The sequence below is a fragment of the Eptatretus burgeri genome, chromosome 16 (genome assembly GCF_056783735.1).
Source record: "Eptatretus burgeri isolate ZD-2024b chromosome 16, Ebu_testis_v1, whole genome shotgun sequence".
NCBI lineage: Eukaryota > Metazoa > Chordata > Myxini > Myxiniformes > Myxinidae > Eptatretus > Eptatretus burgeri.
The window spans coordinates 33,653,310-33,668,852 of record NC_140976.1 but is presented as its reverse complement, the minus strand read 5'-3'; the positions used below and the strand labels follow the sequence as shown (position 1 = coordinate 33,668,852).

Sequence of the window (15,543 nt, the reverse complement as noted above, 5' to 3'; positions counted from 1 at the left end):
TCCTTGTCTTTTGTACTCATGTCAACTTGTTAACTCTTTCTTCAGTCTTTTTGAAGTCTCCCACTGCAGGTAGAGTGGAAAATAAATGTTGAAAAAAACAACAAAGAACTTTTACTTCCATCATGTATCCATCAATTTTATTTAAGTGGATTGAAAAATTGGAAACTCTGAAAGAGGTGGGACTGGGGAGGGTTAATGAGGGTAGAAAATATAATGGGTACCAGTGGGGGATGACTTGAGATGGTGGTGGACAGTTGTCTTGAACCGCAGAAGTGCTGGAGGGAAGAATGAGATTGAAGAGATTAAGGAAGTTGGTTCCACAGCGGGGGAAAAAAGAGGAACAAATTTGTTCCACAACGTTGGTGAGCAGTGAGTCTGGATTCTGGGAGTTCCACTAGAGGGGGTTTAATAGTAGACCGCATGCACTCTGCAGAAACCTGATGGGTAGGGGAGAAAGGGTGCATTATAATCAAGGTGAGGCTTCACAAAATTCCTGTTTAAAATTAATACCACCACCTCTGCAAATTCAACCGAAAATTTATATTTACTTCTCCTTTTCCTGTCTGGGAGATAGATGCATCAATCAGATGGACGTAAAGCTGGATGTCCTATCTGCTAGCATTAGTTAGTGGATTATAACCCAAGCAAGAAACTGCTTCAGCAGAACTGTTGCTTTGTTTAGGGCAATGGGTGCATGAGTACAAGTACTCCTTCCCATGTTGTGCTCACTGCTGCAGCACCATATCCACAACAACCTCTACATCCCTCTTTGCTATCTACAGTATCTTACTTTGAAGCTTGGTGTGATCTGCAAATTTTAACCAAATTTTGATTCACTAAAATGTTTCCTCATCTGATTCCTAATTAATATATCCAATACCATGTAAAACGTACAATTTAGATTTACCTAAAATATTCACCCCTCCCCCCCTCCCATCCCCTCCGTGATGTACTGTAATCCTCGGGTATCCTTCCTGACTCCAGTGAACGAGAAAAGCTGTCTGTGAACATCTCACTTATCTGCTCTGCCACTTCCACTGGCATTTTATCTTGCCATGGAGCTTTATCTTCCTCGCGCTTTCCAAGATGTCGCCTTACTTCCTCCTATCACAGCCCTTTCTCACCAACAAGATAAATCATCCCTGCTCCTGATACATCTCCTAACTGCTTTTGAATAAATATTAAGCAAAATAATAAGCCTGCTATCCCACTTTTATCACAGTCCAATCCTCCCATGCTGTCCCTCAACCGGTCTACACTTAACTTGACCATATCTTTTCACCTTTGATATAAATTGAAAAAGGCTAACATTTCGACTTGCAGAGGTGTAGTCTTTGATCTCTTTATCAGACGTCATTGCTGCCTTTTCACTGCACTGTTATTCTTTCTCTGCTGGGCCCCTGTACTGGGCTTTCCCAGAATAATCAGCCTCAATCGTGCAACATCATGTCCATGCTGGTTGGGACAGTTGGAGGGATGTTATCCATAATCAGGTTTATGGTCTCCATGGTGATGGTTTCTTTCACTGTGCTGGTTAATCATGATGATATTTAAACCAGGACACAAAGTAAACTCACTGACATTTAAAACGTAATGACGTGTTGTAAATGAAGTCTGGTTGATGAAAAATCCTTTCTGGTGTCTCTCCAGCTGTTTATGGTGAAGAGGGATGGATTTCCTCGTACCGAGCCACCACGGCCTCAACGTGGCATGGAATGCAAAAGGCGGAGAGTGCTCGATCGTTGTTGTCGTGGTTTCTCAGCCAAGCAAACAAAATCCACTTTACTCAATGGTCTTGGTGATCTGGAATAAAAGTCACCATTAAATAGTGATGTGTTTAGTGACTCGTGAATAGAATGAAAAAGTCTTCCACGGAAAAGCGCGCTTCTCGTCAAAAACGTGTCGTGAGACGAGCTCTCTGGAGCCTCTCAGCCCCAGTGCCAATTGTCTCTCTGAAAGGACTCCACGGATTGGCCAATGATATTCACACGAGTGCTTTCTTATCGCGACCCAATTTCCACTAGTAGCAAATGTAAAGAAATAAATACATATCTGCAATGATAAAGCGATCGTCAAAGATAAGCCTCCCCTGACGAGGGAAGCTTACACTTGGTGATCGCCCGCGACTTACCCTTGGCCCGTGATCCAATGATGGTCATATTTATTTGGACCACCAAACTATGACCTTGACTTTCAACATTTAGGGATAGAGTGTGAGTTTATAAAATGTGTCCTCGTCTACAATCTATCCATAAAACTCAACATAAAACTTTCCTTCCTGAAAGTCCTTGAAATGTCCATCTTCTCTTCGCCATGTTCCCCGTCCCATCCCCATCCCTCTCCCTTCCACAGTTCACCTAATGTGTCTGTTCCCCACTGTTTTGTCCCTTCAACTCCCACCCCTCTTGTCTCACGCCTCCTTGCTGTGAGTTGTGTGTTAGCTCTCATACGAGCCTCGACCAAGGTATACAAAAAAAAAAAAAAAAAAAAAAAAAAAAACATCATGAAAATCGGAGGAAAATTATTCAAGTTGTGATCAAAAAGGTGTTTTTTGTTAATTAGGTCACTATCTGGAAAAAGTAGGGCAAGGACACAAAACAAATATCAGGTGTACAATTTCATTGCAGGTATGCTTTTATGATGCAATAACATCTTGGAAGGCCAAGTGGTTTTTGAGATTCCACATTGACAAAATTGAGCGATGACAAAAAAATGCTTAATTTTCTTTTTTAGACTGCCATTTGACCTTGACCTTTAACCTGGAGGGGATATGATGTAAATTTTGTGTAAATGTGCCTTATTCCAGGCTATCTAGGGAGGGCAATTTAGTTCTGATTGGACAAACCTTATTCAAGTTATGGTGAAAAATCTATAATTAGGTCATGACCTTAAAATTATCAAAGTCAAATGTTTTTTAGGTCAACCCGCATACTTTTTATTTGCATTATTGATGCACAATTTCATTCCAAAAGGCCCAGCCAGCTCTGAGATACAGCTCGGAAATTTGGAGTGTTGAGACTGCAGAAAGAAATTTTTTTTTATATAAATAGTGGTTTAGTACCTCTCGGGATCGAAGAAACTCTGTAGTACCATTAAAAATTGGTGACACTAATTGTAGAAACAAACCCGACACCAACAATAAGCCTTCGCCTATGCAATCGGGGAAGGCTTAATTAATGAGTCACTGCAGTCTCCTCCAAGCCTGGTGTTGGCTTAGCGGTGAAGGTGGCTAGCTTGGGACCTAAAGGTCCTGAGTTTGAAACCACTCAAAATTAAAATTGGTCACTGGTCCTGTTGGTGTTTTTGTTGAATTAACATCAGGTAGGGTTGACTTAGCCTGTCATCCTTCTGAAGTCGGTGAAATGAGTACCAGTGTACTGGGGTAATAATCATTTGGTGTAACCTGTGTTGGAGTGGAAACCCGTCCAGGGCTGAACTCCTTGCCAATGAAACTGCCTCTTGGCAACCCTATGTGCCTTTATGCAATGAAAGGAATGGTATCATTATTATTACAATCTCCAACAACGACACTGTGACATGGGTGGTTCAAACTTGACTTTGACTTGTGTTTAGAAATTTAAATAGCTGAATAATGTAGGTCGAATAATAATTTCTGAGGGAATTTTTTTGATAGTATTGGTTACCGATACCCTTACTCATGATTCCTGCTTTAGCACCTGTGCTGCTAATCAAGATGGCAAGTAGGATAAGAAAGGATGGAATAGCCAATGATTATAAATTTCTGGTCGCTGACAACATCAAACTTGTTGAACTTAACAGATGATTGGCTTCACAGTATGGTGATGATTACTAACTTGCAAATCCATATTAAAGAACATTGTACTGGTTTCAGTTAAAGCGTAGCTCAGAGGAAACAGTAGTTCTAATTCCACCAGCAAGTGTCAACCATTACATAAAGAAATGTCACGTGCAGGCACAGAGACGGAATCTTGCAACTGCTTCCTGTAATACGACGGTGACAACAAACACAAAAGAAACAAACCACTCAATGTTTGCTAAGCTGCAATCACAATCCCTCCTCCAGTGGGACCATATTCTGTGCAGAGCGTTGGTGCTGCCTAAGCAGTCTCTTTGGTTATTGGACACAATCCTAAAAACAGGTCGCCACTCCGACACATGATACCAGAAAGCTGGTCCTCATTTTGCTGATCTCAGAAGGATGACAGGCAGAGTCAACCTCATCTGAATGTTATTAATTCAACAGCCAAGTGGGATTTGAACTCAAGATCATGGGATCCCAAGCTCACCACCATAACCATTAAGCCAACTCCAGGCATTAATCACAATCCAAATGGAGAAAATAACAATTCACATCACAAAAGAATGGTGAACGTTAAATAACAAGAACCGTTTCGAACGTCAAAATGAAGACATCACTCACCACCCAGAATATGATCGAACAACGACAATAATGTGTTATTACTCACTTGACTGTGAATCTGTGGTGGGTGAAAACAAGAAAGAATTAACAAATATTAAGCAGCAAAGATTGTCACAATGCCACAAGACCCAGGTAGCTCTGGCTATCTGGGCCAAGCAAAAATGCTACAGTTAGAATTATATTATATGAGAGTTGTACTCTCATATACTATAGTTGGTAACAGGTCCTACTACAGTCGTCTGCAGAGAATTATTACAAGAAAGAAATGCTATTTTTGCTGGGTGATTTCTGACCTAAGCTCGCACATCTTTGCACATCGATCATAAAAGACAGACGGTCTCAAAGGGAGGTTTTGAATCCCGTTAATAAAATCATTATAAGGACCACTACAAGCATCTTCGGGGCAAGAGGTGGCCATTTGGTCAAGTGGTTAAAGACTCGTTTTTCTCCACTGGCTGGTATGTGTTCCATTCCTATTGCTACTTGCTCTCACCAACCCACACTTGACCAGTGTAACGAGCATGCAAAACATCTTGAGGTGAGGGAAGCCCCTTCCTACTGAAATAGGCGGCATGAGGTTGGGGTCAGAAATTTCTGCTGAAATCTAAAATATAATAATTGCTTAGTTTAATTTTTACAAGTCTAAAGAAGGTTATTACAAGTACTTTAAGTAGTCAAAACTCAAATTCACCCTCTGGAGGTATAGTTGTCATGAAACATGCCTTAAGAAAAAGGAAGCTGTGGCTGGCTTGTGCAAAACACTTAGACTCTCTGTGGATGCCTCAGCAGTGTTTTTAGAACTGTAAAGTGATGTGTAAATTTAATCCCCCTCCCCCCCACACACTAGACTCCTGTGTTATGTGAGTCACAGTGCCACATGACATTTAACCCTTGGAGGGTTAATGATACAATTGATTTTTATTGTGATATATTTGAACCAGGTTTTGTTTGGTTCATGATAAAAATTTGCTGCAGGCCAGCGGCGAATAGGATTTGCATGTTGCTGGAGAACACTTTTCTCATGGTCGAATCATTGCATAACTCACAGTTGGAATATATACGTACGACTCACGACTACAGATTGATGTCGAGGCCACCTTAATATGAGCATGGTATTTTATCTTTTGTCGTCTTGTTTCTTGATCGACAATGGGACTGCTTTTGTAATAAGAGAAAAAAAAATCCGAGGCCACTAGCGGTGCTGAGCCTTGCATTATTTAGACCAAATAAATAAATAAAATTTTATCATCCACATCTATCTGAAAAATTGCTGCACGAAACAATGTTTCTATATTATTTATTTCCACCTTGTGTTTAAACCGTCTCGAAAAGAATTGTTTCGACTCCTCCAATGGTGCTCTGGAAAAGTAGCTCCGGTGAAGGAGGTCCTGTGGGTTCCATGGAATCATTACGAATTCTGTTTGAAACTCGTGCTTATTCTCTGTACTTGTTGATCTCTTAACTTTGGCATTTGGTTTACTTTCCAAATGATTATGTTTGAATACATCCAACTGGGAATGTCAAATGAACCTGTCAGCCTGATTTTACAAATGATAGCGCATTGTAAATAAAAATAATTTACAGTTATATTTTAAAATAGTCATAAGAAAGTGTTGCGATGGGTTCACAATGCAAGTTATGATCAGAAATGATGACTGTGTGGTACGAGAAATTGTGCTGCTATTTCCATAGACTATGAGCATTGTATCGATCATTTCTTTGTTGGTAATAGCTCACATTGCTTGTAGTCCCAAGAGAGTTTCTCCTCCAATTTTACCTTGTACCTGATTTACGAGTGTTTGTGACAGACCTATTTAAAAGTTGAAGATTGGATTTTTTTTCACATCACCTTGTCGTATTTACTTTCGATCTTGATTGTTGCAAAAACTTCTCTGAGATTTTGTAAATGGTTTCTCAAAATGTTAAGAAAAAGATTGGGACAATCAATTATATGAGCCCCTTTTGACCCACATTTCCTCAAGTGAACTTTTGACCCCAAATGACAAGTTACTGCTCATTTGCTATGATCCTTTATTCACCTTTTGGATGAAAGGAAACCAGTCTTGTCATTCAGCAGTCTTTCAAGCACATTTATCAGAATCTTCAAAAACATGTGATCATAGCAACTCAAAGTTAAACTATGCATTATCAACTAAAACGAAGTGTTGTAGTAGCTAATCGATCACATTTAACAATCAATTGATAACTCGTTGTCAGGTGTTCCTTGTCATTAACACCAGGTACACATCCATTGAGCTAAAAGCCCACTTTTCACAATGAAGAATATAAATCTATCAGGATTAACTATTATGCTCAAACAAAATGGGTAAAATTTCAGTCGAAGAACGCCTTTGAATTGTGTTTCTGCATAACGAAGGAAAAACGTTGGGTGAAACAGCTCGTTTCACTCGATTTTTCAAGGTGTGATATCCCAAAAAAACACCCTGCCGAACAAGGTTAGGGCAATAATTGAAGATTATATTATGAAGGAATAAAAAGAAGACAAGCATTGAGGTGCCAACATAACTGGCAGAAGGATCAGGTGTCGGTGTACATCCATCAACAGTAGGAAGGTCACTTGTGAAGGTCAGATATGGGAGCATGCACCGGAGCAGCACGTTGCTGAGTCCACTTTCTGCCAGTCCTCCAAGGGCCTCCATCCGGCCATCCCCCAGGCAGGTGCCTAGCCCATCCCCATCTCCTTGAGATGCCGATCAACCTGCTGCAACCACGAGGCACGTGGTCAGCCCGTTGACCTCCTCCACCTACAAGGCTCCCTCACTAGCATCGGGAAAAACGAACATGTCCATACAGCTGCAGCTGATGCTCATGGACGATGCAGGTGACAAATCTCATCTGAATCTCTCTCAACAAATGCTCATTAGACACAAAGTCTGACCAGCGATAGCCAAGGATTCTCCGAAAAGACTTGGTGCCTAAGGAGTTAAGTCTCTATCTGAAATACTTGGTCAGAGTCCAAGTCTCACATCAGTAGAGCAACATTGAAAGGACCAATGACTTCGACTGAGACTTCCATCTTCCTGCATAGGTACTGAGAGTGCCACACTCCATTATCCAGTGAATCAATGACTCCCAAGGCCAGACACAGACGTCCATGGACCTCTGCCTCACAACATGCTTAGACATGAATATCACTGCCAAGGTAAGTGAATCTCTATGTGACCTCAACATCTGCGCCACAAACAGGTACATACAAGATAGCAGCATCCAAGATGTCAATGAAAGCCTGGATCTTAGTTTTGATCCAGGAAACCCATAATCCCAGTGGCTCCGACTCCTCATGCAGTGTCTGGAGGGCCCCTATAAGGATATGCAGCATCTCCACAAAAATGACAGTATCATCTACGAAATTAATGTCAGTGAGTCTGACATTCCCAAACGATGCACCGTAGCTTGATCTCTATAACCTCCTCCCCAGAATCCAGTCCATTCAAGTGCTGAAATTTGTGGGGGCCAGTGCACACCCCTGACAAACTCCAGTAACAATTGGAAAGAAGTCAGAGATGGAACCACCACACCTCACAGCACTCTCATTACCACAGCATAGTTCAGAAATCAGATTGATTAGTTTTGGTGGCACCCCACAAATACTGAGCATCATCCATGGGGAATCCCAATTCAATGAATCAAATGCTTTGTGAGATCAGCACAGGCCATGTGCAGCCCCTTTTGAAACCCAAATAGTAAGGACATGGTCAATCATTGATCAGACCTCTTTAATGCAAAGCCCAACTGCTCTGGGTGGTGGTGCTCAAGCAGATGGGGGCAAACGCTATCAAGAATTATCCAAGCAAAGACCTTGCCTGGCACTGAGAGCAGTGTCAACCCTCAGAAGTTGTTGCAATCCTGGCGATCGCCCTTCCCTTTCCAGAGAGGGACAACAAGGCCCCTCTTCCAGTCAGTTGGGATGATGCCTGTGTTCCAGGCAGAGCACAAAACTGCATGCAACGACACAAGTGCAGCATTTCCACCAGCCTTGAGAAGTTCAGCATGGATGCCACAGATCCCTGGAGCTTTACCCCATTTCAACCGGTTCACCGCAGCTTGTGTTTCCACAAGCGAAGGTGGACCACAGTTGATTGGAGGGTCAGCAACAGGGATTGTAACACCCCTGACATCAAACTTGACAGCTCGTGGATCAGCCTGGTACAACCGCTCAAAGTAACCAGCCCAGCGAGCCTTCACTTCGGACTCCTCTGTCAAGAGCCCACCACCCTCTGCTCTCACTGCAGTACACCGAGGGATGGGCTTGGATGAACGCAATGCGCTAATTCCCCTGTAAGTAGGACGAGAATCCTTTGACCACAGGTGATGCTCTACCCCCTCACACATTCCTTGCATATAGGCCTCCTTGTCCACCCTTAGCACACGTACAGTTTTATGCCTCAGCTCCCTGAACAGCGCAGCTCTGCCATTCAGCCTCGCCCTGCGACTCTGGTCAATGGTACCCAGTGTCCCTTGAGAGAAAAAATTCTTCTTTGCCCTATGGTGAGTTCCAAGACATCCACCGGAAAAATCAAGGACAGTGGTCTTGAAGGCACTCCACAACTCTTCTGGACCTCCCAAAGCACCCAGATCCCCCAAATCTCCACTCAGCCTGTTCGCAAACTCCTCAGCTATCCTCTCATCCTTGAGCTTTCCAACATCCCGCCTAGGCTGGGATGGTACCATTCTCCTGGATGTAAGGTGCAACTTGATAGTTGTCACAACAAACCGGTGGCCAGTATTGAGGAACTGAGCACTCCGGTAGACCCTGCAGTTCTGGATAATCCTCCAGCGACCATCAATGAGGACATGGTCACTCTACTTTGCCACACCACCAGCGTTGAAATACCAAGTCCAGCGATGAGCTTGTGGGCGCTGAAACCATGAACCAGCCACCCTAAGTCCATTATTTCTTGCAAAGTCAAGGAACTTAGTGCTATTCAGTTTCACAGTTCCAGACCCATGGGGACCAACACACACCTCATAACCATCCCTATCAGTTCCAGTCGATGCATTGAAATCCCCCAAGACCAGAAGTGTATCTCATCTGGGGCAATGATCAACCACAGACTCGAGCGTGGCATAGAATGCATCCTTCACGGTGAGATCACTCGCCTCAGTCGGAGCATAAACAGAGACCAGGGAAATGACACCTAAGGAGTGACGAATCCTTCGTCTCATAATATGCTCGTTGACTGGTGTTACCTCAATTATCATTGGAGTCAGCTTATTGGACACAGCTACAGCAACTCCTTGGGTATGGTAACCAACAGAGCGACCAGACCAATCATAGGTGTAACCACCCACCATTATCTCGCCGCAATCCGGTCTCCGAACCTCAGAGAGAGCTGCAATCCCGATGTCCAAACGCTTGAGTTCAGATGATACCAGAGACAGGTGATCATCCTCTCTTAGGGATAGGACATTGCAGGCACCCACCCGAAGGGACCGCCTCAGGTTAACCCAATGAGACCGCCGTCTGGTGGACGACACCTCAGTACCACTCCGACACTCTCCCGCAATCTGACCCGGGAATATTACCCTGTGGTTTCCCTCCTATCATCAAAGATTGGGGGTCCCGAAGGCTTTGCCTCAATCCTGTCATCCGGTGAGCTGCCCTGCGAAGGGAAGCTGCACAGGATGTACTCCCACGGAGTGGGTTTTCAGATTTCTTTGCGTTTTTGTGTTTTGCGGAATGAAGGGTTTTACGGTGGCCGGAGTGCAAATCCTGCCACCAACCTCCTAATAAGAAGTAACCCAACTTCAGGAGGACGTCCGCAGACACAGTTGGGCACTAGATATGGATGGCCATTGGCTCACACGTAGCTCCTCCACCCTTTGACAGGTTTTGTTTTTAATCCTGCTGGGTGTCCATATTCAAACACCCTCCTCACCAAAAAACCTGGTGGGGGAGACGGATTAGTCACCCACAACCCAACCATGGAACAGGTTAGTACAGGTATACATGATACCTGTAGCAAGTCACAGATCTAATCTGGCCTGACCTTACACCTGACAATGGTGAAGAACACTTTAAAAATTGAAATATTCTCGTATTCATATCGGGATTTGGATCTTCACCAAAATCTAATCAGTTCATCCTTGTTTCACACCCTACATGTCCACCAAATTTCATCCGAATCCGACTACAACTTTTTGAGATATCATGTGCACAGCCAAACAAACAAACACAGGTGAAAACATAACCTCCGTCCACCTTCGGTGGCAGAGGTAATAAAAACATTCATTATAACAGCATAATATTCATGGTATTACAAGCAATATTACTACTAATAATATCCCTTCTCCTCAATGGATTTTTTCCTCATCAGACAATTTTTTTTTTTTTGTATACCTTGGTCGAGGCTCGTATGAGAGCTAACACACAATTCACAGCAAGGAGGCATGAGACAAGAGGGGCGGGAGTGGAAGGGACAAAACGGTGGGGAACAGACACATTAGGTGAACTGTGGAAGGGAGAGGGATGGGGATGGGACGGGGAACATGGAGAAGAGAAGATGGACATTTCAGGGACTTTCAGGAAGGAAAGCAGGAGAAATGAAGGAAGTGGGCCTGGGTGGATTATCGAGGGTAGAAAAGATCGAGGATTTGGATGGGGGAAGATAAGAGGGGGAACAGCTGTTTTGAAAGCCTGGAGGGAAGAATGGGAAAGAATAGAGTGAGGAAGTTTATTCCAAAGGCGGGAAAAAAGAGGAATGAAAGAGTGAAGATGAGCAGTGATTCGTGATTTTGGTAGTTTTACCAGAAGGGGGTTGTTGGCGGACCTTGAGCGCCCTGTGGAAATGTGGTGGGGACAAATCGCAGACAGAGCAGGGGGGGCAAGGCTGGAGAGGAGTCGGTAGAAGACAGAAAGACCACCGACCAACCTGCGGTGATTGAGTGAGAGGCCCAAAGACTCAGCTTCATTGCGGGAGATGCCGATGATCTTAAATGCCCTGGTTTCGACAGCGTTAAGCCGAGAAAGGTGGGAGGCAGGAGCACCAGCCCAGAGGGGAGAGCAGTACTCCATCAGGCTATGGACAAAAGCTTTGTAAGTGGTCAGGAGCTCAAGAGGGCGGAGGAAGGACTTAGCACGACGGAGGATTCCCAGTTGGCGACTGGCTTTTGAGGCGAGGTTGGAAATGTGACTTTCCCAGGAAAGGTCATGGCAGATAGTGAGACCTAGAAGCTTGAAAGAAAAGACTTCTTCCAGAGGATTGTTGAGAAAGTGGATGGGGGGGTTTGTAAACGGTCCTTTCGAAGAGACATAGTGAGAGTGTGAGATTTGTCTGGATTGAAAGACATGTTCCACGTGTTGGACCAGTTTGTGATTTTATCCAGATCTGCAGTGAGTGAAGAAGCTGCTGCTTGCCGGTCTGAGGGATGACAGATGGTACGGCAGAGGGTGGAGTCTTCGGCAAAGAGAAATAGAGGATTTTCCAGAGAGTCCGAGAGATCATTGATGAATGCCATGTTAATGTGAATAAAATAGCTTATCTTGGCGTTCCATGGAGCAAGCCTACCAGAAGTAATAATATTATAAACCACCAACACTTCTGATTACCTTTTTAAACAGTCTCTACTGCTGTATAACACTAAACAGAAAGGAAGGAAGCCTGATATTCTTGACCCGATCCATTGGGACACATCCTCTGTCATCTTTCTACCCCATGGACGATAATAACATGACCCTTCTTGCCGCTCCCATGGGGAATGGGTATTCTCGTAAAGTAAATTACATTCTGGTCGAGTGGCAGAAGGGGCAACGGCTTGTTGAACAAGCTGTCCATATCTGGATGCATGCCAGCTTTACAAGCATCATTCCAAAAGTCCTGTCACTCCACTTACATAACAGACATAGTACTGTTGATGAACTTTATTCATATCATGTCACATTATTCCACCCCATACATCATCTACATCTTCAATGAACTTGATCCAGTGGTCAAACTTTTTAATCTCAGCACACAAGCCTTCCCTCTAAAGTTTCTTTAATGCAGCATATGTAGCTGTTTTCACGTCTTCATCAGATGTTGAATGTCTTCCCCACAGGCCATTTTTCATTTTGAAGAACAAGTAACAGTCATATGGACTTATAATCTGGTGTATATTGTGGGTGAAGGAAAGGAGAAAAAAATTATCTCTCCATTGAATATAACAGCTTTTCATCATTGCATTTCACAAGTGGCATCGTGATAGCATTATCATGGAGGACGGTGGCTTCGTTAAGAAGAGCGCTGGATGCTTTCTTGTGCACTGCATGTATGAAATGATCATGTAAATAATGTGGTAGTCTCATGTGGTCGTTAAAAATCATGCGAACCACCTTGATGCTCCTTTGTTGATGTTTGGCCCTGTTTGGATACAGAGAAGTTGGCCCTTTCCACTCTGATGTTCGAGACTTCAGTTCTGGCTTGCAGTTGTGCCACTAGGATTCATCTCCAGCAATGATGTGTTCCAATCAAGTGTGACCTTCTCAACACAATTATCCAAATTGCTCTTGACACAGAACAAGCCTGTTCAGCATCTGTTCTTTATTGATGACGTTTGGCACTCATTTTGTCACCATCTTCCTTTTTCCCAAATCCTCAGTGGCAACGTGATGCATTGTTGACATGGAATATTTCTGACTCTGTTGACTGTCCTTGAATTTTGACACGTCAATCTTGAAGCAAGAGTTTGTTTTTATTCATGGATCTAATTAAGGCTCATAGTGGAGCTTGTACACAAATCACCTGCAGACAAAGACATTGGGACACATTAGTGCACTTTAATGTTAATAATGAAGATATCAGTATATAATTGGATTCAAACCTGGATTCTCAGCATCACAAACTCGCAGTTCAACTGAAATACCACTGTATCACATGAAGCAGTGCTTCTGTTATGATCGTGTAATTGAAAAATAAGTGTCTATAACCACATTTCCAAGCGCACCTTCCATGGGAGCTTCAGAGCTTTAACCGATAAAACATCAAAAGAATGAGAACCAATGGCCGAGAGTCTGGGGACCACCGAGACCCACAGCAGGATCCAAAGGCAGCGTCCTGTTCGGGGTCCTCATGGTGAAGCCCCCAGCAATCTTTTATCTTTTTTTAGGGTTAGGATTTTTGAGGCGTAGGGATAGCTATTCTGAGTTGCTTTTTGTGCATCAAAATCATGACAAAACTGGCGCACCAGGTGTACGGTACCACATAATTTATTGGTGAAAATAATGAAAATTTTAACCAAATCATCACTGCCACTTAGGTTGATGCTTCAAAAGTATCTTTTCACTGTCAAATATTACTTTACATCACAGAATCTCAGTAAAAAAAAACAGAATATCAGTGGATATAGAACCTAAGTGAATACAACGACATTACCTATATTTTTCTGGCGCCGACTGTTGTGCTCCTTGGTTGCACACTTTGCCTTCACAAGGATTTATTTACTTGTCTCCCATTTGTAATATGGCTCTTATGGTTATGGGTTGGCTAGTTTAAGTCAGAAGTGAAGTCAAGATTCCATCAATTGACAAGTCAGTTTTGTTATTCCGCAACATGCTGAAAAACCTCTCCTTACCAGCATTGAAGTGTGGCATAAGCAAGATCAGTTGAGCCACCTGTGCAATGTGTGAGAATATGTCTCCCAATATGACAATTTCTTTTAACCAAGGTAGCCCTAGATTAAGTCCATTCTGGGTGTTTGGTCGCCTCTGTCCTTACTTAAGTGGATGACGGCACTCTGCTGTATATCCTGTGGGATGTCAATCTCTCCCAGCAATTGGTACTCGGTGAATTCCTCTTGTAGTTTCTCCACTTACTTAGTCTGGTGAGTGACAGTTCAAGGCTGAGCCAACAACTGGATGAAAAACTCTGTGTCATTAAATGTGCATGATGTTCTTGACTTGAAGTATACAAACGATGCATGCTTCGGCAGAATATGGCAGTCTTTTGGAATGTCTTTCTTTCCTGTCGCCATCATTCTCTGGTTTTGTCAGCTTTGCTCATTGTAAGTCCAACAAATATGGCCTTGTCTGCAAGCTGATTGTCTAGGGGCTTAAAGTCGACATCTGGTAAGTCTCCATTGGCACTTCTGTTGGTATCAATCTGCACAACCTTTCCAGAAAGGTGTCTGAGAAATGCATGCATTTGTTCATCTTTGTGCTACAGAAACTGGTAAAAGTTTAATTGTAACCAGTGACAGTGCTGATTGGGAGAAGACAGGAAAACTTCTGTTGTTGGATCATTGAAGATTTTATCCAAATGTCTGAATCTGGCTTCGCTTTCGTTTGTTGAATGGAAGTAGCTTTTGCCACCATCAAAACTTTGTAGGTTTCTATTAATGGCTGTCTCTAGGCTTCGCCATCTGGTGTTGACATGTTTTATTACCTGTCGCTTTGTCAAATCAGAACATGTGCAGAACTCAACAATACATTATTTCCTCTTTGTGGAGTTATCAAACCAATAGGACATGTCAACACAAAAATCTTCTATATCAAAGTATTTCACATCAAAGTATAGTGGAGGCCCTCACTATCAGACATGAGATCAGGGCTGTCTCTATGGACGTATCTCGAACTTTTGATACAGTCTTGCATCCTGCACTGCTCTCCAAACTGTCTGCCTATGGAACCCAAGGCCAACTCCACTCTTGGATTACTGACTTCCTCCCCTCTCGTAGACAACGTGTGGCTCTCAATGGAACCCTTTCATCTCCTCTCCCTGTAAAGGCTGGACTACCCCAAGGCAGTGTTCTAGGTCCCATATTATTCCTAATCTTCATCAATGATCTCACTGACTCTCTGGAAAATCCTTTTTATCTCTTTGCTGATGAATCCACTCTCTGCCGTGACATCTCTCATCCTTCTGACAGACAGGCAGCAGCCTCTTCCCTCTCCTCAGACCTTGACAAAATAACAAACTGGTCAAACACAGTTTTGCTTTTGTATCCATATTGTCCACCCTTTGCATTTTCCCTTTCACCTCATCATTACCTGCATCCCTTGTTTATCCATCTCCGTCTACTTTCTCCCTCCGCACTGTTGTGTTGCTTTCCCTTTTTCTTGCTGTTCCCTTTGTTATGTTGTGTCCTCATTTGCTCTGTCATTGCTCTTCCACAAGCCGAGACCATGTAAAATGTGTATATATATA

At 43.2% G+C, this 15,543-nt stretch overlaps 1 protein-coding gene across 1 annotated transcript in view; it reads left to right on the top strand.

The window, feature by feature from the left end:
* The window catches only part of LOC147010839 (transmembrane protein 132C-like), a 741,813-nt gene that overhangs the window by 201,861 nt on the left and 524,409 nt on the right, over window positions 1-15,543 (top strand). The window lies entirely within an intron of this gene.